The sequence below is a fragment of the Mobula hypostoma genome, chromosome 10 (assembly GCF_963921235.1).
Source record: "Mobula hypostoma chromosome 10, sMobHyp1.1, whole genome shotgun sequence".
Classification (NCBI taxonomy): Eukaryota; Metazoa; Chordata; class Chondrichthyes; order Myliobatiformes; family Myliobatidae; genus Mobula; species Mobula hypostoma.
The window spans coordinates 34,910,658-34,925,096 of NC_086106.1; the positions used below are offsets into that span (position 1 = coordinate 34,910,658).

The 14,439-nt window shown below is 44.4% G+C and overlaps 1 protein-coding gene across 1 annotated transcript in view; it reads right to left on the reverse strand.

Annotated features, from left to right (window-relative positions):
* Positions 1-2,015: 2,015 nt before the first annotated feature.
* The window catches only part of LOC134353273 (zinc finger protein 665-like), a 73,462-nt gene continuing 61,038 nt past the window's right edge, over positions 2,016-14,439 (reverse strand). The window contains exon 4 of the transcript XR_010019570.1: positions 2,016-2,387. The gene's annotated coding sequence lies outside the window, so the exon portion shown is untranslated. The remainder of the gene's footprint in view (positions 2,388-14,439) is intronic.

Here is a 14,439-nt window from a genome sequence, read left to right on the forward strand (position 1 = left end):
TTGGTTCGGCACGAGCCCCTGCTCTGCCCTTATCTTTAACTTCTCCAGCTCGAATTCCCTTTCCCTCTGTTTCTCCAACCGCCTCTCTTCTCGCTCCAACTGCCTCTCTTTCTCTTGCCGTTCTAATTGTTTCTCTTCGTGTTCTAGCTGCTGTACCCGGAACTTGTGCTCGTCTCAATTTTTCAATCTGTACCTGTACTGCGTCTCCACCAGGTTTTCCAACAGATATCACCTCCAGCTCCCCTTGGGGAAACACACCTTTAGACACATAATGCTCTAAGATAGCTCTGTGCATCTCCTCTCTCCTCATTGTCGACTTCCCCTTAACAAGATTCAACCGTTTGGCCACAGCTGCCAATTCCGCTTTCCTGGCATCCTCTAATGCCTCCAAGGTCGGCGCCTTTAGAAATTCCTCAATCTCCATTTCTGCTGTTTGCCTTTTCTTTCTTTCGGGAATTTTAACACAATCAATTTACCGCGTTCCAAATTTAGCGTTCAAAATCGCGGACGAGAATCCCATTTATGTTACGTACCCCGTAACTGGGTTGCCAAACCAGCAGAAATGGACCACTTAGTTGGAGTCTGGATTACTGGAACTAAGAAAGTTTTATTAAGAAATAAGTAACACAGCACTCTAATCATAAGGATATAAATGCAGCAGGTTAGCGATGATAAAACACACATGTACACAGAACTAGGATAATAGGATCAATCAAGCTCTGTCGCAGTCTAGGGGTAGAATGATCAGTCTCAAGTGACACAGAGTTCAGTTCAATTTAGTTCAGTTCTCAGTATTCGCTGTTGTGCCTTTGGGGAGAGAGAACGCGAATGAATATGCAAATCGGATTCCAAACAGATCCTCGATATTCCTCGCAGTTAGCTTTCGGGCGAGCCCTTTGTAATGTCTTCTGAGGTCACCGACTGTGACCCCTCCGTTCTAGATACGATCGTTCTTCTGCGGTGAACCCGGCACCCAGGCAAGGGCGGACACACGCACCAGGTTCCCGCCGACCGTATCTTTCCACCCTGTGCGTCTATGGCTGGTCCCGCGACCAGACATCGAAAAACACACCAACTTGTGGGGGCACACCGCTTCCAGGGTCTCGTTACCTCGTGGTGTCGTGGTGTGTCTCCTGCCTTAGCGAACCTGTTCCTTTTATCCTCCTGCTGGGGTATCGCCTGTCCACCAAACTTCAAATAGTTCAGGGTCAACGCAACCGGTCTTAACAATACTCGGAACTGTGTCTCCTTTTCGTCAATCTCTCTCGTCCTCCATTAACATTTCTGAATGTTCCCCCATTGTCCTTTTTATCGGCATCAATCTTCTGATAATTTGGTGTGTTGTCACAGCGCTGATACGCATTGCCTTCTCGTTAATCTGCAAGCCCAACTGAGCCATTGCTGGGGTTTAGATGAATGCAATAACGTTTGCTGTATCCAGTCCTTTCAGATTTTTCTTGATATGGTGTGGACTGAAACCGGTAGGCTGTAGAGTGTCTTTCCTGAAGGTGGAGATACCAGGAGGAAGTGGAGATTAATCAATTGTTCAGCACTTGGGGTTAAACATGCTCACCGATGTCACAATCGTGTACAGTCATATTATGTCCCACCATCATTGAAGATAGGGATATTCTTAGAGCCTCGTCTACTGAAAATAATTTAAAATTCGCTCCTTTATCTTTCTTATTCAACAGCAAGACGCATGAGAAAACAAAAAAAAACATTTTCAAGGTTGTAAGAAATGACTTTATTCGAATTATATAAAGAATAATCTCTCTCTCTCCCGACTGTCACCACGTTCAAATCTGACACCATTTTGTTGTACAATCTTGCAATTTGTGTTACTTGGCATTTATCGAAGACGGATCACATTTTATTCTTTTCTTATACTTCACTTCATGATATATTATACCAAAAAGCAAAATACTACATTGCAAAAACTAAACTACAGTAAGTACAAACTTAATATCAACAGGAATATTATAATTAAAGTTCCATATGGGTAATAAATCATACTGTATAGTTGGGACCTGATGCTATAATCGGCTAACATCTCCGTTCAGGCAGGGAGCTAAAATAAACTGTATTACAAGCAGGACTAGTATCACAGTTTTGGAAAGAATTGAAAGGATTCTAAGTTAAGGGTGTATCTGGACAATGATCTACAATTCCAAAACCTATTCCTAAAATTGGGATCACACATTTGCTTTGACAGCATGCGGTTTTATTCCATAGTGTGCTTAGTCAGTCGAGGTTAAACCCATTGAAGCGAGGAAAAGTTCTGTGGAGGTACGACTTTCGAGAGTCTTTCCGCGCATTCAGATCGCATTCTCCCTGGAGCATGGTCCATGTTGTTGATCGGATTACATCCAGCATCCTAATTTCACCTAAAATAAGCAAAACATGTGTTTATTATATGTCTTAAATCACTCTTATTCGATTTCCTCCTGTTTAAATACGAGGTGTTCTGCCCATTGTACTGACACACATTACCATCTCCGTTTGAAACAGCCTCCCCATTGTAATCGAGATCATTTGGAATGTACACCCATACTTGTCTTCCCCTGGGAAATCCTTCTACAGTGCACGCCTCTTCCTCCGGTTGCAAAGTACATTCTTGTAATCGATGACCTTTGGAAAAGGGCCTCTCATTCAGATTGTACAGGGCTTGGAGTAATGCAGTCATCCACCCCTGTAAGGTGTGGTTTGATATCCATAAGATAATCTGCTGTTTCGAATGTTCATTCATCCTCTCACTCAGTATGATTCTTATGGGTAATATGGTCCCTGATATGCCAAATAAATGTTTTTCCTGGAAGCCCAGTACTTTACTGGTTGTCCGTCAAAATGAAAACCATTTCCCGTTTATATTTTTGGGGATCCCCATAGTAACTAATTAACTTCTGCCATCACTCCCGAGCAACACACACACAAAATGCTGGAGGAACTCAGCAGACCAGGCAGCATCTATGGAAACGTTTCGGTCCGAGACCCTTCATCAGGACTGGAAAGGAAAAGGAAGATGCCAGAATAAGAAAGCAAACAAGCTAGAAGGTTATAGATGGATAGAGGAGGGGCAATGAGTTTGGAAGCTTAATCTAGTAGGATACAAATGTGCATCAAAGGAGAACGGGAAGGAGGAGGGGCACCAGTGGGAGGTAACAGGCTTAAGAAGCCAGAGAGGTGAATTGAAGAAGAGGGAAAGGGGAGCAGAAGTATCGGAATTTGGAGAAATCGATGTTCATGCCATTAGATTGGAAGCTACCTAGATGGAATATGAGCTGTTGCTACTTCAATTTGAGAGTGTTCTCATCAATGAAGAAGAGGTGGCCATGGACTGACATGTCAGAAGGAGAATGCAGATAAAAATGAATATTGATGGCACTGGGAAATTCCGGATTTGTAAATGAAGCAGAGAGACTCAACAGTGTGGGCTCCCCAGTTCGTCGGCAAGGAACCCCGACCCCGCAATGATCACCACTTCATCAGTCTCTAGCCATCCTCCTCTTCTTTGACACCCTCCTCTGGTCTTCTGCCTATCCTGAATGTTTTCATTATGGACGAGACATCATTCGGCTCAGATTCAGCACTCCATTCTCCTCATTGAACCTCAGACCTTATGAACGCACTGCCATCCACTCTGTCCCCAGCAATCCAAACCTTACCATCAAACCCGCAGGTAAAGGGGTGCTGTTGTGGTGTGGCGGACTTAGATCAACCTTGATAAGGCCTGGTGACAACTCTCAGCACCTCCTCTTACTTGCCCCTTGAAAAGAACCTCAGTAAGGACAATCAAGAGATTATCTCCAATACTATCATCAACCTCATCAACTCTGAAGATTTCCAATACACTGTCAACAAACTCATTGTTTATTTACCCCGCACTTCACGTGTCTACTTCCTACCCAAGATCCACAAAGCTGACTGTCCCTGTAGGCCTATTGTTTTTGCCTGCTCCTGCCCCACGAAGGTACATCACCAGGGAAGTGAGGAGTTGTTGCATTGTCCACTGCAGTGGACATGGCTCACTCCAGAGAAGCTGATTGTAGTGGATTAGCCCGAGGGCTTTTCGAAACACCAATGGACCAAATTGCTGAGTCAGAAAGGGCAAGAGCTGTGGCACTGTGTTTCATGAAGAAGCTACTTGTGGTACTCGGATGTACTTGGGACATCTTGTTCACCTGAAATGGAACATCTATGATTACGTGCTGTACGTTCTGCGTAGTGAGAGAGTTATCCTTAGTGAGCCTGGCTGCAGTTGGCATGCTGACAACAGCAAGCACTCGAGGTATTGAGTGCCACGATGAAGAAGTAAGAAACTGTGCACCACAACATCATGGAAATCATTGTAGGGTACTTCATTTAGGCTTATTTGGAAAAATCTCTGGCAAGTTATCATCACCATATCACCTGGAGTACAAGAGGTCTCAACACACTTGGCCACTGTCATACTACAATTAGGAATGCCTATCATTCGATCTCTACTCCACATTTTGTGAAATCTGATCATCTGGCTGTTCTCCTCCAATATACATACAAGCAGAGGCGAAATCACAAGGCTTCAGAGGTACGGCCAACAATGAGCTGTCCCGGGAAGTAGAAGAACGGCTACGGGATTGCTTTGAGTCAGTGGACTGGGCCGTATCCAAGCAGTCTTCAGAGCATCTGAACGGAAATGCCATGGTTTTCCCAGGCTTCTACAGATCGTCATAGACGAGGTTGTCTGGGGTTCAAATAAAAAGCTATTTGGAGTCAGGTGTTCCAAAATCATTGAGATGAGATTTGAGGTGTGGGTTATAGAGGTGTCCTACCCTACTACCCTATAAAAAACGACACACAGATTCAGGTTATGGCAGAGCCTGCCGTCTCAAGAAAGAGGCACCAAGCCTCAATTAGAATATCTTTCAGAGGATCTTTGAAGAAGAATTGTGGAGATGTTTGAAACTGGAAAAGGCCACTAAAGCCTTTCTAAAGACATGAGTGTTCATCATTCCACAGAAAGAGGTATTGGAGGAAACTAAGTACTGTTGCTACTTTCCCTAGGAGTGCGCATCCTGCAAAGATCACAACAAGAGCACATCGTGCAGTGCTGAGGGAGGTGAAAAAGAACCCAATGATAACAGTATAAGACCTGCAGAAATCTCTAGAACTTGTTAAAGTCTCTGTACATGTGTCCACTATAAGAAAACACTGAACAAGAAAGGTGTTCTTGGAAGGATACCACGACGTAAATAGTTGCTGTCCAAAAAAAAATACATATTGCTGTATGTCTGACGTTTGAAAACGCCCACCTGGATGTTCTTCAACACTTCTGGGACAAAGCCCTTTGATAGCTGAGACAAAAGTTGAGCTTTTTGGCAGAAATACATATTGCTATGTTTGGAGGGGAAAGGGCACTGCACACTAACACCAAAACCTCATCCCAACTGTGAACCATGATTTTGGGCTGTTTTGCTTTCTCGGGGCCTGGATAGCTTACAATCGTTGAGGGAGCAAAGAATTCAAATTTGTATCAAGAATGCCAGGGTAGCAGGCCGTTACCTGCAGCTTCATAAGGTCTTCACAATGAGGGACAGATGTGAATAGGAACAGGATATCCATAGTGAAAATAAGGCAATTATGAAACCGAAAGCTGTTGAAGTGATGGAGAACATGTGAAGTGTCACAGATGTAGGAATTAGAGTTGTTGTTAGGGATAGGAATGAACTAAGCGGGGCAAAATAGAGATGATATATGCAGATATGAGTTCGTGGGTTCTTTGTGTTCTGAGGCTTTGCCCTCTGATCGGACTTATCCACTTTAGGAAGCACCTTCCCCACCTCCGCTCTATCTAGGTCATTCAATACTCAATATGATTCAATGAGATTCCCCCCATTATTGTGAACTCCAACGAGTTCAGACCCAGGGCCATCAAATTCACCTCCTATGAAAACCATTTAATTTCGGGATCATTCTTGTGAACCACTTCCGGATCATCTCAAATGTCAGCATATTCTTTCTTATACAACGTGACAAAATTGCTCACAATACTGCAGTGGAGGTTGATATGTTCTTGATTTAGTAAGAGAGTCAATGATTACCAGGAGAAGGCAGGAGAATGGGATGGAGACGCATAATTCTCTCCGTGTGGAAAATAGCCCACGCCTTTATTCCTTTGACCAAAGTGCATTACCATGCACTTCCCTACACTATATTCCATCTGCCACTCATTTGGCCATTCTCCTATTCCATCTATGTCTTTCCGTGGACTTGCTACTTCATCAACACTTTCTACTCCTGCACTAGCTTCTTACCGTCAACGGGCCTTCTAGAGATCCAAGTAGACAAAATCTACTGACTCTACTTGGTCTGTCCTGTATTTATTTCTCTACAACATTGCAACAGATTTGTCAGGCAAGACTTCATCTTCAGGAGACCATTTTATTTTATCATGTGCCTCCCCAAAACTTCATCCTTAGTAATGCACTACAGCACTGAAGTTAGTGTACCTGGCCTGTAATGTTCTACCTTTTGCCTCCCTTCCTTTTGAAAGAGTGGAGTGGCCTTTGCAATTTTCCAATCCTCTGAAACCATTGCATAATCAAGTGATTCTTTGTAGATCACTATTAATACTTCTAAAATCATACAGTGCTGAAAAAGTGTGAAACAGAGTGATTGACAGCATTTGAAATGAATCGTGGGAGCACAGGAATCAGGTTTGTGGCTTTGAGCCGAGTGCTGGAAGGTGGGGTTAATACTGACGGTTGCTCACTGGTCAGCGTAGGCATGCTGAGTTGAATACCCTATTCTATACTATATGATTCTATGACATTAATTCCCATATTGTTAATAAGGACGATTTTCTGTGTCAGCGCATCTGTCGTTGAAAGGACGACCTATGTTTATTTTTTTTTCCTTTTGGTGGCATTGTTGAAACACAAACGTCGCGTATGTTCCTTCAGGTATCTTCGACAACCAAGAAATCAGCCTCACCTTTAAGCTTATTTTGCTGAGTGCTTACTATTTCTAATATTATTCGTCCTTTATTTGAATCCCAATTAAGCAGTCTTAAAATTCACGTCTTTCTCCATTTACCCCTCCGATCTCTGTAATCTGTCTCTGTCAGCCTCTTAACCAAGCTCAGATCCCTAATTTTCCCCTATTGAACATCCCCATATTTTATCACGTTACAATTAGCTTTGAATTATTGAGGACCTCGAATTCCTTTGGTAAATGTTCCGGTCTTTTAACATTCCTGTTATCCTTTAAAACTTCCTCTTTGTCCTAGCTTATTTTAATATCGCCTGATGAGGTTCAGTATCAATTGATTCCGATTCTGCGTAGCACAATAAGCATAGAACATGAAGCATGGAACGGTTCACCACAGAACAGCAAAATTGATTCAATAAAACAGATTTTGATTCAATAAAAGACAGTTGACTAATGTCTTCAAATAATAAATAATTACAGAGGACCTCACGTGGTCTGTACACACCAGCTGTGTGGTGAAAAAGGCACAGCAGTGCCACTTTCACCTCAGACGGTTGAGGAAATTTGCTATGGGCCCCCAAATCGTAAGAACTTTCTACAGGGCTACATCACTGCAGGGTATGGGAACTGTGCTTCCCTTAATCTCAGGGCTCTGCAGAGAGTGCTGCGGACACCCCAGCTCATCTGTAGTTGCGAACTTCCCATGATTCAGGACATTTACGAGGACAGGTTTGTAAAAAGAGCCCTTAGGATCATTAGGGACCCGAGTCACCCCAACCACAATCTATTCCAGCTGCTACCATCCGGGGAGTGGCACCGCAGCATAAAAGCCAGACCAACAGGCTCCGGGACAGCTTCATCCACCAGGTCATCAGACTGATGAACTCACGCTGATTTGAGTGTACTCTATATTCCATTGACTTTTATATTTATTATAAATCATTATAAATTACTATGATTGCAAATTGTACATTTAGACACAGATGGAACGTAGAGATTTTTACTCCTCATGTATGTGAAGGATGTAAGAAATGAAGTCAATTCAATGCAATATGATGAAGCGTATCAAAATCAACTATTTGCATAACTGAGCATATGATTGCTACTTCTAATTCTATTTTAAATAAAGTTACAATCTATTTAATGCTCTTGAATTGGTTTAAAACATTTGTTGGGAAAGTTACTGATTAAATTTCTTCGACAGTGATGTGAATAGATTATTTTTATAAACGTTATTGCTAAGACTGAATGATTAAAATCCTTCTGTAATAGTCATGAATAAAATAAATTATTCATTTAATAGTTTCCGTTCTTTTGGAACATGTCGCATTCTACAAAAGGTTATTTGATTGATCGTCAGCCTCAACGAGCGTTGGTTGCCTGAGTTAATTCCCTAACTTATTTCCTTTACTCAACATGTAGGTTTAATTAGCATTCTGTTTCAGTTTTATCATTATCACTGAATAGTAAAAGCTACATGAAAAAGTACTTGACGGCATGAGAAATTGAGCCGAGAATTTCCAGTTGCAAAAAAAAAAGTCAATGAGCATTTTATTGCATTCTCTTTGTTGACATTCTGACAGTAATATGTCACAAGTAGATAGCAAATAGTGTCAGTCAAAACAGCGATAAGCACCACCAGCACTTGGGTCTTCGGAGACTCTATCTTCCTCTCACTCCACCATCTCTGAACACCCAAACCTTCTTTTTCCTCAGACACAACCCCCTCTGATCCCAGCTCTCATCCATGTCGGGTCTTCACTATTTGCTTTGACCATTCCCTTTTTGAGTCAGAATGTCCTGTTCTCAGTAAAGGCCTCACCTTTATCCTCCAGCACCCACACCTCTGTAAATTCCGCACCCGCCACGACGCTGAGCTCTTCTTCCGCTGCCTCCGTTTCTGAGCCTATTTCTTTGGCAAGGACTCTCCACCCCGTAGCGATGACTACTTCTTCCGTTTTCAACTCTCCTACTCTTCCCGGATACCCCACCCTGGTGTCTGCCTGCTCTGGACCTTTTCTTTGCCAACTGCTGACGGACATCAACCATCTAGACTTCAACACTCGTCTCTCCAATTATAATCTCACTACTTCCGAACGCTAGGCTTTCCACTCACTCCATAACAACCCGAACGTCATCATCAAGCCCGCAGATAAAGGAGGTGCTGCAAAAGTCTGTCATACTACCTCTACCTTGCTCAGGCCCAACGCCAACTCTCAGACACTTCCTCTTACTTACTCCTGGAACTGGACTCCATTAAGGAACACCAGGCCATTATATGCCACACCATCACCAACCTCATTGACTCTGGGCATCTCCCATTCACCGTCACCAGCCTCATCGACGATTACATTGGTGCTGCTTCCTGCACCCATGCTGAACTCTTCGACTTCACGCACTTTACTCAATCTGCCCTCAAATTGACCTTGTCCATTTCTGACATCTCTCTCCCCTTTCTCTATCTCGCTCTCTCTATCTCTGGAAACAGCATATCCACTGATGTCTATTTTAAACATACGGACTCTCACAGCTACCTAAACCATACCTCTTCCCACACTGTTACTTGCAAAAACACAATTCCCTTTTCTTAATTCCTCCGTCTGCACAGCATCTGCTCTCAGGATGATGCTTTTCATTCTCGAACGAAGGAGATGTCCTCCTTTTTTCATAGAAATGGGCTTTCTTTCCTCCACCAGAAACGCTGCACTCAACCGCATTTCTTCCAATTCACATACATCTGCTCTTACCCCATCCTCCCGCCACCCTACCAGGGATTGGGTTCCTTTCGTCCTCACCTGCACCCCAATGGCCTCCGTGTCCAGCACATAATTCAGTGAAACTTCCACCATCTCCAACAGGATCCCACCGCCAAGCACATCTTTTTCCCCACCCCGCTCCCCTACTCTTTGCTTTCCGCAGAAACAGCTGCCTACACGACTCCCTTGTCTGGTTATCCCTCCCCACTGATCTCCGTCATGGCACTTATCCTTGCGAGCGGAACAATTGCTACACCCTGTATATCGGTGAGACCCGATGTAAATTGTGAGACCGCTTCGCCGAGTACCTACGTTGGAAAAAAGTGGGATCTCCCAGTGGCCACCCATTTAGTTCCACTTCCCATTCCCATTCTAATATGTCTATCCATGGCCTCCTCCATTGTCGTGGTGAGGCTACACTTAGGTTGAAGGAACAACACCTTACATTCCGTTTGGGTAGCCTCCAGCCTGATAGCATGAACATCGAACAACACACATAAAAGTTGCTGGTGAACGCAGCAGGCCAGGCAGCATCTCTAGGAAGAGGTGCAGTCGACGTTTCAGGCCGAAACCCTTCGTCAGGACTAATTGAAGGAAGAGTGAGTAAGGGATTTGAAAGTTGGAGGGGGAGAGGGAGATCCAAAATGATAGGAGAAGACAGGAGGGGGAGGGATGGAGCCAAGAGCTGGACAGGTGATAGGCAAAAGGGATACGAGAGGATCATGGGACAGGAGGTCCGGGAAGAAAGACAAGGAGGCGGGGGGGGGGGGAACCCAGAGGATGGGCAAGGGGTATATTCAGAGGGACAGAGGGAGAAAAAGGAGAGTGAGAGAGAGAATGTGTGTATAAAAATAAGTAACAGATGGGGCACGAGGGGGAGGTGGGGCATTAGCAGAAGTTAGAGAAGTCGATGTTCATGCCATCAGGTTGGAGGCTACCCAGACGGAATATAATGTGTTGTTCCTCCAACCTGAGTGTGGCTTCATCTTTACAGTAGAGGAGGCCATGGATAGATATGTCAGAATGGGAATGGGATGTGGAATTAAAATGTGTGGCCACTGGGAGATCCTACTTTCTCTGGCGGACAGGGCGTAGGTGGTCAGCAAAGTGGTCTCCCAGCATGAACATTGATTTCTCAAACTTCCAGTAATGCCCTCCAACCCTCCGCTCCTTCACCATTTTCCATCCCTTTTCCCCTCTCTCACCTTATCTCCTTGCCCGCCCATTGACTCCCTTTGGTGCTCCTCCCCCCCCCACCCCCTTTTATTTTTTTCCATGCCCTTCTGTCACATCTCGGTCTACAAACCCCCTAATGAACCATTCATGTGGCCGCTTAACCTAAATCTCCAGGACAAAATGTACCTCATTATTGGTAACTTTAATAGCCATAGCACCAACTGTGGATACGAAGATGACAATGCAAATGGAGAAGAAGTTGTATCATGGGCTCTAGACAACAGCCTTGAGCTACTATACGAGTCAAAGGACACCTCTGCCTTCACAAGTGCCAGATGGAGAAAAGGATACAACCCAGACCTTGCCTTTGTTACCTCGGCAAGCTTCAACCTCTTCCCAAAGTGGGGATACCCAAATCCCAACACCGCCCAGTCCAGGTAGAATCCCTTCCAGTTCTGAGACTTGTACCATCAAAGTACCAACTAAGATTTAACCTGAGAAAAGCGAATTAGACATCTTTCGCAGAATCCCTTGATGAACTTATCGATGTCATACCACCAGAACCTGATCAGTATGATGAATTTGTCCTTCTAATCTGGAAAGTAGCGCAGCAGAACATAGCTAGAGGCTGCAGAACCAAATATATTCTGGGATTGACTAATGATATCAAGCAAGGTTATGATGAGTATGTCAACTTATATGACCAAGACCCGTTTGGTCAAGACACAATTGGAATGGAAGAGTCAGGTCTGTCCATACTGAGCCAAGAGACACAACAGCGTTGGAAGGAACTGATAGAAAACACAGACATGACCAAGAACAGTAAGAAGGCATGGGCAACTATTCGAAAACTCAACTCAGACAATAGACCACCACAGAGAATTGCTGCCGTAATACCCAATCAGGTTGTCCACCAACGAATACTAAAGAGATGAATAAATAACAATGAACGGAGGCAAAAGGAAAAGCAACATCAGGAGATGGAGTCAGCTCTCTCAAACGGGAATAACAACTTTCTACCTCTCACCCTAGAAAAATTAAAGGATGAAGTATCATAGCTAAAATTCAACAAAGCTGCTGGCATAGATGGGATTCTTAATGAATTCCTTAAACATCTTGGACCTAAGTCACTCCACTGGCTTCTGTCCCTTTTTAGCTGTTGCCTAAGATCATTAAAAATACCTAAAAGTGGAGAAGAGTCTGAGTTGTTGCTCTCCTAAAGCTTAATAAAGACCCCAACATTCCAAAAAATTACAGAACGATTTCCTTGCTCTGCACCCTCTATAAACTCTACGAGAGACTCATATTGAAAATCATAGCGCCCTTAGTTGAAGATCTTCTAACACCAACCAAACCGGGTTCAGGCGAGGCCGCACTTGCTCCATACCACCCCGAACCCGGTATCTTGAGGATGGGTTTGAAATGCGACAAATTACAGGGGCAGTGTTCGTTGACTTACTAGCAGCATACGACATTGTAAATCACAGAGGCCTTCTGCTGAAATTATCTAAAAGAACGAAACTACAGTCAAAGTAATAAGAAGCCTCCTGGAAAATCGCAGATTTTATGTAGAAATGAATGGAATTAAGAGTAGGTGGTGTCCACAAAAGAACGACTACCACAGGGATCAGTCCAGGCACCTCTACTATATAATGTCTACACAAACGACCAACCAACCTTTCCGAACACACGCAGGTTTATGTATGCAGACGACCTAAGCATAGCAACACAAGATAAATCATTCTAAGAAGTTCAAATACGACTTAACAGCAGTCCTCGAAGCAATGAAGCAGCTCGGAAACTGAAGATCTTCTGGTGTGGGAAGGAGCTCAAACACCATTTGATTCGAATTTACCTGGGCGTAACACTGGATAGGACGCTCGCATTTGCCACCCACATCCAAAAACTCCGAGGGAATGTGGGCTCTCGCAATTCTCTCTTGGGAAAAAAAATAGCAGGCACGAAACGGGGAGCTAATGCTCACACACTTAGATCAACTGTCCTAGCACTCTGCTATGCACCTGCAGAATACCGTGCACCCATATCGGGCAGATCAGCCCATACGAAGAAAATAAACCCGTTGCTTAACGAAGCCCGCCGAATAATCATGGGCACACTATGCCCCACACCCACTAACGTCATTTACAGACTTGCAGATATCGCCCCCGCCCCCCTGAGATCTGAAGACACACTACAACAAAAATTGAAAAAGGTAGACAGAACTCGGATCCACGGCACCCACTACATCATCATGTGCCATTTTCCAACTACCTAAGATCGAGGAAAAGCTTTGCTACAGTGGAGGAACTACCGCACGGAATATCCCCCCAAACATATAGGATTGACCTCTGGCAACAAACAGAAGCCAGATCCCCACCAAACAATACAGTGCAAGACCCCACCGAAATGTTGCCAGACGAGGCACTGCTAGACAGACGGAAGTGATGCACTCTCAACAGAGCGAGAGCGGGAGTTTGTAGGACGGGAGACAATATGGTGAAGTGGAGTTTAAAGACCAGTGAATCCTGTGAGCGTGGCGAAAGGGTGCAGAACATTGAACATGTTCTGCGCAACTGCCCACTCTCACCTGATTTAGCTGACACTGACCGACTCAACATCAACCAAACAACACTAGAGGAGCTGGCTGTTTTGGTATGACAAGTTATGATGTTAACTTCGTCCCTCCCCCTTCAGGTTTCACCCTGTCTCCTTGTGTTTCTTTCTCCCCGACCTTTTGAATCTACTCCTCAGCTTTGTTTTCCGGTCCTGCCGAAAGGTTTCAGGTCAAAACGTCGACCATACTCTATTCCATAGATGTTGCCTGCCCTGCTGGGGTCGCTCCAGCATTTTGTGTGTGTTGCAACAATAAGCATATAATCTATTGCCGAGATAATTTATTTTTCTCGTGATTTTCAAGTTTTTGCTTGATGGTTCACAGTATTAGATTTTGGCTTCTCCCGGGTTTCTAACAGGATGAAAGGTTTCGATCTTAACATTAAAGAATTGGAATGTTACTCCCGTTACCGCGGTGATGTCAAGGTTCAGGTCTGTGAAGTCCGCATTCCGGTTCATAGTCCGGTCCATCGATCCATATTCCAGGTTTTTCGGTTTTCCCTTTCCCTGTTGTGTGCCTTAATTGAGGCACATGATTCTGATTTTGGGCTGGCTACATAAATAGCTCCTGGGTTCAGCTTCATTTTCTGGACTGTTCCTGTCCCTTCCTTTCATTCTGTAGTCCTCGCCTGCTACCTCGCTTGTGTCCATGCCTCCGCCAGGTAGGTTTGGCCATTTGCCGCTACCTTGTGTTAGGAACTGTCTCTGTGTCCACTCCTTCGCTACGTAGATCTGGCCGTTTGCCGCTACCTTGAGTTAGGAACTGTCTCTCTGTTCCATGTCCCAGCTCTGTGTTACATGTTCCTGTCCTCTCACGACCGAGGCTCTGCATTCCTGTCCTCTCACGACCAAGGCTCTGCGTTCGGTCGGATGCTCTTATATTAACAGACCGATGTGCTGCGCAGGGTCTCCTTTCATGGACATT